General features: G+C 34.5%; 2 pseudogenes; both read left to right on the top strand.

Moving 5' to 3' along the window:
* Nucleotides 1-7,424: 7,424 nt before the first annotated feature.
* Nucleotides 7,425-7,551, top strand: LOC145244167 (U2 spliceosomal RNA; annotated as a pseudogene).
* A 251-nt stretch (nucleotides 7,552-7,802) lies between these two features.
* On the top strand, nucleotides 7,803-8,038 carry LOC145244148 (U2 spliceosomal RNA; annotated as a pseudogene).
* The last annotated feature ends 5,523 nt before the right edge of the window (nucleotides 8,039-13,561 follow it).

Consider the following 13,561-nt stretch of genomic DNA (forward strand, 5'->3'; position numbering starts at 1 on the left):
ACCTGATAGGTCCGTAAATGTCATCCAAGCTGTCCTATCGACGAAACGTTGCATCCCTCCGCCTGTTTTACAAGTATTTTAATGGTGGATGCTGTGAGGAACTACAAGCCCCTGTGCCTCTTCAACGTAAATACCCCGAGAAACCCGACAAACAGCCATGTCTCACCCCTACAAAGTAGAGATGTAGTTGTAATAAAGCCTTCTACTCATTAGTTTCTTCCCAAGACTGCTAGACTCTGGAACTCCCTTCCGGGTTCATGTTTTCCCAACTTTTCGTGTAATGTGAATGTACATCTTACTGCTCGTCTCCCTACATAGTATTCCTACAACTACTGTCCCCAATAGAAGCCCCCCTACATCAACGTGGAACTGTGTTTTGATAGGAGTGAAAATGGAATAACACACACACACACACACACACACACACACACAAAAACACACACACACACACACACATATATATATATATATGAGAGTACGACCGTATGTTTAATTCGAATGAGCAAATACTTATTCATTTTTTCTTGCCGTAATTCAAAATGACTTGAGATTTTTTGGGCGCACATACAATCGAGAAAAATCTGTAATTTCTAGGAATTCTCATTTATGCAGCTCACTAGAAACCAAAAAATCACTCCCCTAAGAAAATATTTGACCAAAGCAACTATTTTATATGCTTTTTACGTAGAACTAGTTTACGACCCTTCTGAATGTATACCACAGAGATATACAAACTACGTTTAACATTACAAACAATGCAATTCGGATGATCTGATATGTAATTAAACGTAAAAAATGTGTTTTTTACGTTTAATTCTCAAAAAGCTGCATATTTAGCATTTCCTTTTAGATTCACGATATTATCAATCATGAGAAGAAAACATGAAATTGTTTTGTTTTATTATGTAATACACGTTCAATTTTCAAACTTATCGATTAATCATATAATCTAATATATTCAGTATTGGGTTACTCAAATGTAATGAGTAGGGCTATGACCATATCATATACTTTTCATTGCTTTAGTACTCGAGTATATATCCGACACACTTAGACACAGTTAATCAACCGCGAACGACATCACTCTATATAAAAGCATATAAGATATCAACGGAGACACACTCGAGAGTCAAAACAGTAAGAAGAATATCCTATTGTCATAGCCCTAGTAAATAGTATTGCGTTTAATCATATAATCGAAGCGGATCAGTGTTATATTAAATGACTAGCGGGGGTACCCGGCGTTGCCCGAGTGTTTGTTTCCGGGACAGGGGGGGGGAGAATTTAAAAAAATGTTATGGTAGGTAAGTAGGAAGGATCAAACCCGGAGTCATGAGTAAAAGTAGGAAAATAAAGTGAAAAAAAAAACAAAAAACATCTGCAACGTTAACAGTTCGGCCACCAAGAAAAGTCCATTCCAGTTGTTTAGGAAAAAAAAACAAACAAAAAAAAACGACTACGGTAGGTCGGCGCGAACGTGAAAATATAATGTGAATTGTCCAGCACGCTAACCACTACGCCACAGAGCACTGCAGCCTAGTTTAGTGATTTTAAATAACTTCACATGAAAGAACTACGAAGCCAAACCGGTGTTCTCTTCTCAACTGTTCCTTGTGAACGATCCCCAAACGGTGTTAAGAGGTGGCAGGGGATGGAGGAATTTATTAGAGAGAAAATATTTTACCACTTCCATTGATCTTAACCGATTTTGGCCGTGACTTCTCAGCAGAAAAAGTATAGAAATCTAAGATTATCGAGGAATTTGAGAAATAATAAGCCTATAACACACCTCAGATATTGTTCTGCCGTTTGTGCATATTATATTTGCATGAAATATCTTGATTTTTAATCCTATTAATGTCAAAATCAGACGGGAAAAAATGAGTTCATTTTATTTATATAGAAGAAAAGATAGAAGATAGAATAGAGAAGAGAAGAGAAGAGAAGAGATAACATCTCATGTAATTCCTACACGTTTAATTTTATATGCTAATACAAATAACATTAAATTTAATGTTATAACCTCAAATCAGTACTAATGTCACATCAAGGGAACGCATTTGAATGTAAAAGTTTAGAAGTTCACGCCTCAGAGGTTGACATTAAGCAACAATTGCAAACCACTTGATGTCAGGGCGAAACTTTCTCTCCTGCTCACTATCTCTCTCTTGACCAGCGAGATATCGAGCAAAGATGTCCACCGAATGGTTCATGGAGAGAGACGGACTATCTATCTATCTATCTATCTATCTATCTATCTATCTATCTCTATAATATAAAGCTGAACATCTGTGTGTGTGTGTGTGTCTGGTCACGAATAGGCTCCTCTATGGTTGACTATTTTAAAAAACTGATTACATATAATGCTAGAAGATGTATCGAGGATCAGGAATGGGTATGTTTGATCTGGTAGAACGGTGGTTCATAAAAATTGTGGGGTCTGCGTTCGCGCCTTGCCCTCAAAGTATGGATATAAAAAATGAAAAAAAAAAAAAACGTTTACAAATGTTTTTGATATAGATGTACATAAGAATACTTTGATAAGTATGTTTCAACTTAAATAAGGATGGTATGATAAAATTGTGGGGTCTGCGTTCGCGCCTGGCCTCCATAGAATGGAAATAGGCACAAACTTTAATAAAGACTTTTCATATCTATCTGCGTAAGTATACTTTGATAATTATGTATCAGTTTGAGGAAATATGGTATAATAAAATTATGGGGTGTTCGTTCGCACCTGACCTCCATAGAATGGAAATAGGTCACAAAGTTTAACAAGTGTTTTTTAATATAGATCCACAGAATATTGTGATAAGTGTTTCAGTATGAACAGGTATGGTATAATAAATTATGGGGTTTATCTATGTTATTTTTACTTTCATCATGTTTTGCTTTGGTTTTGATACTCCCGAATTCGAAGCTATTTCTTTACAACCCTTTCTTTTCATAACCTATCATGCTTTCATAAATCAGAGTCCATTTCTTGTAGGCTGTTTTTGAACCCAGTCAACGACCGGTCCTTTTGCTAGTATATATATATATATATATATATATATATATATATATATATATATATATATCCTCCCATATACCATGACGATATTTGCTGTGATTGATTTTGTTAAATGTTGTAAAAAAGTAAACACGTAGTATAGTATAGTATTGTGGACGGCGTTATGTGAAGTCTTTATGCACAAATCAGTAAACTAAAATACAATATTAAATATAATCATATAATCTCATGTAATCATCATGGCATTAAATCACATAATCCTATATAATGACTGTCAGGCTTAACCACATCTGATATAATCAGTATTATATTTAATCATATATTATCATATAGTAAGTATTACATTTAAGCTTGTAATAGCCAATAAGCAGTATTACATTTAATGATAGAATCTCATATAATCACTTCCATATGTAATCATATAGAATCGTGTAATAAATATTAGATTTAATCATATAGCATCAGATAATCGATATGATTACATTTAATCTCTTATTAGATTTAATTACAGAAAAACAAGTCAGTGTGAATGCGATTTTCATGGATTTTAGGTAACACACATCACACACACACATATATAATAAAGTCGTATTCATTTTTTTTTTACAAAGGAATCATCACTTATCAAGGCCATAAGCCCATTCGAGGAAAAGGGTTAATAAGTGTATGTTAGTCAATGGAACAATATCATAGTAATCGTTAGTAGTGGAGATTTGGTAAATTGGATTACTTAAGAGGATGGTTCATCAAGAATTTGTTTACGTTTGACTTGAATACAACCATATTGTAATCAGTTAAAAAGCAAGTAAATAGAAAGTTCCACAGGCGTGCAGTTCTACTAAAGAAGCTTTGTCCATATAATCCACATTTAGGTTTAGGCACAGATAAAGAGTGGAGGAAATTATTGTTAGTGATTTCAGTTAAACGACTGTTTTTCATGAAAGTCAAGCAAGGGGGGGTCATAGATTGGAGCTCAGACGAGCACTTGCCATGAAAATAACAGTAAAGAAGAGACAGGCTCACAAAATCTCTTCTTTGGGAAAGAGGTTGCTGGAAAGAGAAAAGGTCATCTCTCCACCAAGCTACGAAGTCTCTTTTGAATTCTGTCGAGGCAGGATGATTATTTTAGCAGCTTCTACCCAGATCTGGCAACAGTGCTCCTTCCTTGGTTCTTATACAGGTAGAGAATTGAATTAGCAGTGAGATATCTACTAGAGCAGTAGAATAATTCCACTATTTTTCCAGCAGCTTTAGCAACGGATTTGATGTATGTGTTCCATTTGAGATCAGAAGTAAAGGTTAAACCCAGGAGCTTGGCAAACCATGACGAGAGCCATACATTTCAGTTGATGCTAGAGGAGGATCAGAGCGTTGATGATGTAAAGATAGAAACTTGCTTTTAGATGCATTAAAAGTAACCAGCCACCTTTTTCACAATTTGGTTAATATATACAAATGGTACACTCTTTTACAAATAGATTTTAATACTGGATACGTACGTACGTGTATAAAGATTTTCAAATCATAAATTATTCGGTCGGGAGATCCTATTCATTAAAAAGGCGGATAGAAGGGGGTAACGTACTACGAACATTAAATTAGTATATAAATACGCTAATCTAATGTTCGTAGTATATCATAACCTTCTATCCTTCCTTTTAAATGAATAGGATCTCCCGATCACCGAAGACGCAATGGTAAAAAAAAAAAAAAAAAATTAAAAAATGATGTCGCTTTTGGGTCGTACGTAAAACTAATATATACCATATTGATCTTCTGGCTGCAATCCAAAGGTAGTATTTGTTGTGTCTTAAGATGGCATTCATTTGTTGAAGTGTTATCGTGGGGTTTACCTTCGCGCCAGGCGTTCATACATTTGAAATATATCACAGACTCCTATTGGAGATAAACCGTAATAATCTTCTGACACTACATCAAGCAGGTTACTTAGATAAAAAGTTTTACAGTTTTAACAAAAGGGTTACAATAATATCGCGAAGTCTACATTCACGCTGAATGTCCATAGAATGCCCAGCAGCAATATATTACATCTGAAAGATGCCGCTGTTGAATTTCCACAGGTCCCGCGAGTTTGTATTATTCAGACTATTGTTGCCATCTTGAGCTTTATTCATACAGCGCTTCTGTTGGTGAAACTTCCGACCTTCTGCATGTCTATTGTTGAACTGAGGAATTTTCCTCTCGAACTCGCAAATCCGCACGAAATTTCGAACGACTGTTTTATTTAATCCATAGGAACAGCATATTCTCGTTCCGTCAACCATGAACGGAAAGAAGTCTTAATTCGCCCGTACTGAAGATTTAATTTTAAACTCACAGAAAAGTGTCATCACCTAGTAATTTATCCATTACGCCAGAGTTCCTCGCACAAAGAAAGAGAATATGTATGGATTTAATCCTGTTTAAAATTCCTTGGAGATTTCAAAGTCCGACCAAATACACCTGAAGAAAGTCGGCGGAAACTTTGTGCGAATAACACTTAAGATACTTTATATATTTATTTGCGGAATATTATCCTTATCTTTTACAATATAGTATAATAGTCGGCAAGTAAATAAATGAAATATACACATTACTCATCTCAAAAGAATTGCAATAATTAAATAAAAAAACATTCAAAATCTCCAAAGTATAGTTTAAATTTGTCCAAAGACTCTAAATAACGCAGAATCCTATAAAATTGTTTGCAGGGAATCTTCAGGATAAGTTAAGTTTTTGGAATATGGTTTAATGTATACGATTTGACTGATATAGAATAGGAATAACGATGTACAGAGACTGATGAAATATACGTGATCATTGAAATGACAGTGTGTAGTATAAATAAAAAAACAGGATTGAGATCTACATGTAGTTTGTCTTGAGATTGTGAAATTAGATTACAAACATTGAACTCTCTATTTGCATAGATTCGATTACAAAAAACAACAGAAGATATTGCTAAGTCTGCTACAAAAATATTGACTCCCTTTTACCGAGTTAGAAAATTTCACTCGCGTGCCAGTACCTATACCAGAATAAAATCACCATTCGTCCATGCATGGAGTATTGTTGCATCTGGTTTGGGTGTCTACCAAATTATTAACCCCCCTTTTCTTGGACAGGGTTCCGAAAAGAGACGATAATCTATTAGTCCCACACAACATTTTAAGTTCTTGTCCCTTTAATCGCATCAATGTTAGATTCGTGTGCTTGTTAGTCGCGTGCAAGCGACTCTATAAGTCACTCCGTCGGTCCGTCAGTCAGTCGGTCTGTCGGTCGGTCTGTCGGTCGGTCTGCCCGTTACACTTCTGTGCTTTGCCTTTTTGGTTAAGATAAAAGATCTGTTGTTAATAAATGCTGTTCATAGCTTTTTAAGCTTTTCTTGGCCTTTTGGCTAAGATCAAAGTGTATTTTCTTCGCAAATTCAAGAACGTTTTATTTTTCCAGTGAATTGAACTTTTTTCACACGTACACACACATTTTAATTACAAAAAAAAAAAAAAAAAAATTACACACACACACACACACACTACACAAAGTAATTGTAAATATATTCTTTTTTGCAAAAACGCTGGGGTTTTCATTAGTTAGTTTAGAGTCCAGGTATTGTGGTAAATGTTGCCAGTCAAGAGTAAAGTGGCCAAAGACTCCATTTTCACTGTAGTAACAAAGACCCTGCAACACTCCCCCACCCAGATTTAAAGGGCCTTGTGCCTAAATTTGTTTTGTAAATGTGAATTTTGCTTTTAATTTATTTTAATTTTACATTGAATTATTTTGATTGTAATTTTCATTTTCACGAAATAAATTATATATAAAGATCAAAGTGTAGTATCTGTTCCGGTAGATAATGCAAGCAAAGCCAATAAGTGGGGGCAACCCCACGTATAAGGCCTTGGTCAATGTAGGGGCAACCCTTCATACCAATTGTCACTATCCAGCTCCCATTTCCTACCCATCGGGAGCTGGTCCACTTTTTCCCTTCCCCTCCCTCTCTCTCCACATTAAAAAAACGGCCTTGTGCCTAATTTGCTCAGTGGGGAAGCACATAAATACAAAGCCTTCATACCAATTATCCAGCTCCCATTTCCCACCCATCGGGAGCTGGTCCCCTTTTCCCTCCCCCTCTCTCTCTCTCTCCACATTAAAAAACGGCCTTGTGCCTAATTTGCTCAGTGGGGAAGCAAATAAATACAATCTGTTCCGGCAGATACTGAAAGCAAAGACCATATGTGGGGGCAACCCTTCATATAAGACCTTGATCAATGTAGGGGCAACCCTTCATACCATTTGTCACTATCCAGCTCCCCTAATCCCCGGGGAGTTGGTCTCCATTTCCCCTTCACTCATCACATTAAAAATCGGCCTTTTTTTTTGCCTTATTTGCTCGGTGGAGGAGCAAATAAATACCCTTTTCTTGGCCTTTTGGCCCAGATCAAAGTGTAATATCTGTTCCGGCAGATACTAGAAGCAAAGACCATATTTGGGGACAGCCTCACAGATAAGACCTTGGTCAATTTTAGGGGCAACCCTTCATACCAATTGTCACTATCCAGCTCCCCTACTCCCCGGTGAGCTGGTCATCATTTCTTCTCCACTCCTCACATTAAAAACCGGCCTTGTGCCTAATTTGCTCGGTGGGGGAGCAAATAAATACCAACTCTTCATACCAATTGTCACTATCCAGCTCCCCTACTCCCCGGGGAGTTGGTCCCCATTTCTTCTTCACTCCTCACATTAAAAATCGGCCTCGTGCCTAATTTGCTCGGTGGGGGAGCAAATAAATACCCTTTTCGTGGCCTTATGGCCAAGATCAAAGTGTAGTATCTGTTCTTACTACATGCTGTACTTATGTTTGTAACTTTGTGATATAAAGTGGGGGATCACTTTTCTGTATTAATTTAATGTAAAATGATCACCCACATTACAACCAGTCAGTCTCAACGCCATTCAAGTCATTCTCCAGATCATTCAAGTTGTTTTTTTAAGGATTCCAGTTATTTTTTAAGCATTCAACTCATTCTTAAGGTCATTCAATTCATCCTTAAGTTCATTAAAGTCATTCTAAATCATTTACTTTTTATTTATTTTTTCAGTCCATTTTTCGGTCATTTTAGTTTATCTTTAAAAATTTCATGTCAATCATACATTCACGCATTCATTCATTACACGAGGGCACGCGACTAATGGCTATCGGCCTTGTTTTTTAATCGAATGCTCTTTGGCAAACATGCAGCACTTATCCTTTCTAAATGTAAATATCTTTGACAAGCCAGATAACCAGCAATATCTAACCCTTTTACAGCAGAGTTGCCCGGGTGTTTGGGGGTGTGTGTTGAGCAAAAAAAAAAAAAGTAGTAGTAGTCAAGTCGTACTACGAAGGAGGAAAAGAACGTAAAAAAAAAACGTGACGTCTTTGCCGTTGCGTCCATTGCCAAACCGGAAGTGGCGAAGGTTTAAATTAAGGCTAGTCAATCGAAAAAAGGGAATGATTTTCAAAAATATTAGCGAAAAAAGCGATACGCTCCTTGTAGAAAAGTGCTGAGTTGAGGGTGAAGGAATTAATGTTTTTAGCCGATTTTTCGATATTTGTCGACCGAAGGGTCGAGCTTCAAAACAGTACCGATCTCGCGTAAATCCGTCGCCTCTGTCGAAAGTTTTAGACAGACATACAAACATACATACATACATTTAAACAGACAGGTGAGATTTATATTATAGAAGACATAAATACTGAAACAGACAATAATCGATGCATCTTTTTGTAACCAATTTCGGGTTAAATTTTAACACATTCTTGGATACGAAAAGGTAAAATAATTACTTTGAACACATTATTAATTTCACACACAAAAAAAATATTCTTACTGAAATGGCAACAGTGATGGAATAAAAGTTATCAAATAAATTCCGAAGATGTAACATAGTACCTGACTTTAATGACAATCTTAAACGACAATATTGGAAACCTTGACTATCTTTCCTCATACCACAGTTAAGCTCATTAAGCCAATTGCCACTGTATTAACTTTAGAAGAATGTCAGATCATTACAAAGTTTTGGTGCTTATGTTGGACTTTAATTGAAATTATAAAGGAGTACATGAAGTCAAGGTTTGCAAGGGGGATCAGATTTTATTTCACCAGTGACTATGACCCGATGTTTAGTGTGTTGTGGACACATCCCACATGAATTCCTATCAGAATGGCACTGCGACGCAAGATACTCGGCGTCGATAGTCACATTTCTTTTCGGAGCAGCATCTGTCTATCGTCGAGCCACGCTATGTTTAATATGTTCAAGAACATTTGTTGCAGCTATGACAAAACTGAAGAGTGACTGGTAGCGTTGGTCATTAATATAAATTCTTTGTAGACAACTTATTGTCTAAGACTTCAGAGACAGGAATCATTGCAACAGAAGAACGAAATGATTGATAGCAAAATACAAAACTAAACAAAAGAAAAAACCCTTTTGTCTGTGTTCACAACAATAATATTTATTTTATGTCTTGGAATTTTTAAAATGGAAATTGATTATTCGTATTATTTGGATTCTTCAAACAATTGTTCTCATCTTGACTGTTATTTTCACAACGTTTCGGCCGATGTAAGCTCCCGCTTTCTGCAGGTGTCTCTTAACTACTTAACTAATTCAGGAATCTTTCTGTCGAACTCGGGAATCTTTCTGTCGAACTCGGGAAACTTCAAGAAATTTCGAGCAAGTCTGTTATTTAATCTACGGAGATAGCATGCTTTCGTTCTGTCAGCCATTATTAAGCAGAAGTCCTATGTAATTGGCAATTGAATGTTTGAGTGCCGATCGTCCTACAGATTGAAACTTTAATTTTCAGCAGAATGTAATTTACAACTGCATTTTTACTAACATCCGACACTCTTAAAATGTGTATCTGTCCCAGGACAACCTTAAACAAAACTTTTTAAAGAGTATCTCGACCGAAAAAAAGCAGAGAGTATAGAAAGAAATGGAAAATTAAACCAGCCTGGGTCAATCAATATGTACCTCACCCTAAGTTAATCGTAAATATCTGTTATTACTGTCTATCGTCCTCCAGGTGGCTTTATTGTAGCTTGACACGCGTTATTTTCAAAACAAGGCTGAGTCTTCTTTATGTGAGAGTTCTGATTGGCGGATTTCTCTCTTAACAACGGCTAAGGCCATTTTTGTTATAGTATGTGACAGTTTTCTGAGGTTGAGAAAATCGTGCTATTGTTTCCCGCCTCGAGTCAAAGGCCGCGCAAAAAGGGGCTCATATTTCTGATTTGTATTGCAAAACATTAAAAGGTTTTACTGACAGGACATTACAAAAGGGTCTACTTTAAATCGAAAAATACATGGAGCTAGTCTTTTTTTTTTTTTTACATTTTCACGCCAAACAAGGCATATTGCAACTTTGATGTAGGTAGATGCTATCAGGAACATAAGCTACAGGGGTACTATGTAGGGAGTTGGGCAGCAAGATGTCTGTTCACATTATTCCAGTCGTATTAAGTCAGGAAAACTGGAGGCGAAAACATGTGATTTACCGGGGAGCATTTACGTACTTTTGTCGAAAAGTAGCATCACTTTATTTTTTAAGAGCGAAATAAATTCAAATCTGAGCGATATCATAACATATGTAAGTGCTAGAGCTCGGTGCAGCTTTTTGCAGCTAAACTTGTTGAAATTGATTGATGAGTCTCGCGTGAGTTGCATTGAAACTCAAGAAGATAATCCGAGGTGTCAACACTGATCCTAAAATAGTATACACAGAACAAGCTGTAATAGAACTCCGTAAGAATTAATATGTTTGCACTTCTCTGCTTGGCGATCCATCATACGATCTAATCAGAGTTTAAGCGAGAAAAAATTAAATTAGTCAAATACATGTCTTAGGTTGTAATAGTTACTAACAAACTAAATTATCATGAGATGCAAGTTTGGTTACCCCTTTCTAAAGACTACAGCATCTGTCTTTACAAATGGCAAGACTTAAGATAGCCAACTCGTAAAAGCATAGAAAATCTCGTAAAAGACCGCTTTCAAATTTACCTAATTCTTTTTATGAAGAGACACCTCTTATTCTTATAAAAAATTAATGAAATGTATAGGTTGTCGATCAAATGATAATGGGGCAAGGGACATTTGATGACTTATAAAGATGGTCTATGAAAGTGTTTGTTGGCAATGAATTTGAGGAGGACCATATTGCAGTAATCAGGAAATTACACTTGTGCCAACTTTGCCCGCAGATGCGTAGTTCTTGGAAAGAAACTCTTTAATATTATGAAAGTCTGCCATTTAAAATACTGGGTTTAATATTAACAGACTACATATGTAATAAACACAAATCGGATACTGCCATCGAATCGAGCTACCATCTAGAAATTTAGTATTTAATAAATTCATCACCAAAACATACTGTGCATAAAAATGTTCATATACGGTATCATCACGTTGAAAAACCGGTTCTCGTTATATCACACAAGTTAGGGAACATTGAGCCTAACCTGTACCTGACCATTTGGGAATACCAGGTACTGTATGTATGAGGTAATTCACGCCTCATTGCATAAAATTGAAAAACCTATGATTATATTTTTCTCAGGCCGGGATATAGATGCAACTGAAGATCTCTGATAACTTTAATAGTGTATTAACATTTCCCTTTCGGGGAATGTCGATTCGATCCAGCTACAGTAAATGCCGCCGGCATTATTGTATGGCATTAATATGGTTGTGATCTATATCTATATAAATAAAACAGTAAATGTATGTATGTGTGTCTGTGTGAAAATATTTAACCGATAAACTCTTAACCTACTAGTCACATAACAGTAGAATAATCAGCAAATAGTGATCATACGCCAAAGATGGTTTATAATGAGGAAAATCTTTGTTTGGATGGACGAATAACGCGTGCATAAATATGTCGGCAAGTTGAAATGCAAAATATTCATTTGAACTTGCCGACAAATTTTATTATTTTGCGCATGCGCAAATTCATTCATAGCTTGAAGTGATTTAATCTGAAATCTTTATTATTTATCTTTCGATAGCTATAACGGTAGGGAACGCGCATAAAACGCTAAATATTTTGGATTCAGTTCTATCTGATGGCATCCAATCATTTTTGAAACTTTTGAAATCAGTAGTATATATTAGGTACAATATAATATTCAACAGATAATTGGCTCTGTAATAATAAATACGAAATCTGCATGAATTATAATATATTTAAACGTATTTTACGACCAGGCAAGCTTGCCCCCCTCCCTCACTAGTTGTAGAAATATGACTTACCATACAAGGACGCTTGTCAGAATATTTTCTATCGGAGATGCATTGTGGGACTAGAATTTTTTTAAAAACATTAATTTTTGTAAATTTTGCCTTTTCAACAATAACAATAAAAATAATAAAAATAACAATAAAAATAACAATAAAAATAATAAAAATAACAATAAAAATAACAAAAATGACAAAAAATAACAATAAAAATATCAAAAATAACAATAAAAATAACAATAAAAATAACAAAAATAACAAAAATAATAATAAAAATAACAATGAAAATAACAAAAATAACAATAAAAATAACAATAAAAATAACTCTAGAAGTGTAAGCCATTTTGAGTTTCAGAACAGTTTCAGATGGTTCGCTGTTACACACAAGTCCTGAGAGGTGACTTGTTTGTAGTAGACAGTTCCACAGAACAAAATATTCTTACCGTGTCAAAGCCGGGAAAAGAACATGTGAAATTGCTCCAGAAAAGGTTTAATATTTATGAAGCAATTCTGGTTTCTGATTGGTTGGTAGCAGAACGTGAATTAATTTGATTCGTCAGTTCTTAGAAGCATCGTTCATAAATAGAATCGTCCGACTGTGTGGGATCATACCCCATTGATACCAAAATATTGCAACAATAACAATAAAAATAACAATAAAAACAACAATAAAAACAACAATAAAAATAACAATAAAAATAACAATAAAAATGACAATAAAATAACAATAAGAATAACTATAAAAATGACAATAAAATAACAATTTACATAACAATAACAATAACAATCAAAATAACAATAAAAATAACAATAAAAATAACAATAAAAACAACAATAAAAATAACAATAAAAAGAACAATAAAAAGAACAATAAAAATAACTATAAAAATAACAAAATGACAATAAAAATAACAATAAAAATAACAATAAAAATGACGATAAAAATAACAATAAACATGACAATAAAAATAACAATAAAAATGACAATAAAAATTAAAATAAAAATAAAAATAACAATAAAAACAACAATAAAAATAACAATAAAAATAACAATAAAAAGAACAATAAAAATAACAATAAAAATAACTATAAAAATAACAATAAAAATAACAACAAGAATAACAATAAAAATAGCAATAAAAATAACAATAAGAATAACAATAAAAATAACAATAAAAATAACAATAAAAATAACAATAAAAATAACAATAGAAATAACGATAAGAATAACAATAAAAATAACAATAAAAATAACAA

This window comes from Euprymna scolopes, chromosome 22 (assembly GCF_053919585.1).
Source record: "Euprymna scolopes isolate OS-2025 chromosome 22, ASM5391958v1, whole genome shotgun sequence".
In the NCBI taxonomy this organism is placed as follows: Eukaryota; Metazoa; Mollusca; class Cephalopoda; order Sepiida; family Sepiolidae; genus Euprymna; species Euprymna scolopes.